Consider the following 280-nt stretch of genomic DNA (forward strand, 5'->3'; position numbering starts at 1 on the left):
GAAATTAATCGCCACAGCCAACAAAACCTTCCCAAACTCCAAGATCCTCTTCACATGTATACCCATTTCAAATAAAATCTCGAAGAAAGCACAACAGAACCTCAGCACTCTCAACAACATGATGATGGAGTCCAGTATCAACAGCGCAACAATCTTACCACCCTACGAAGAAGAATTCGAACCAGTTGATAATCTTCATTGGTCTCCAGAAACAGCAAACAGCATTTATTTGTTTTGGATACACCAGCTTCAAGCATCGAGTAAGTCTTTAAACTAATTA

The sequence above is a fragment of the Lottia gigantea genome (assembly GCF_000327385.1).
Source record: "Lottia gigantea unplaced genomic scaffold LOTGIsca_9, whole genome shotgun sequence".
Classification (NCBI taxonomy): Eukaryota; Metazoa; Mollusca; class Gastropoda; family Lottiidae; genus Lottia; species Lottia gigantea.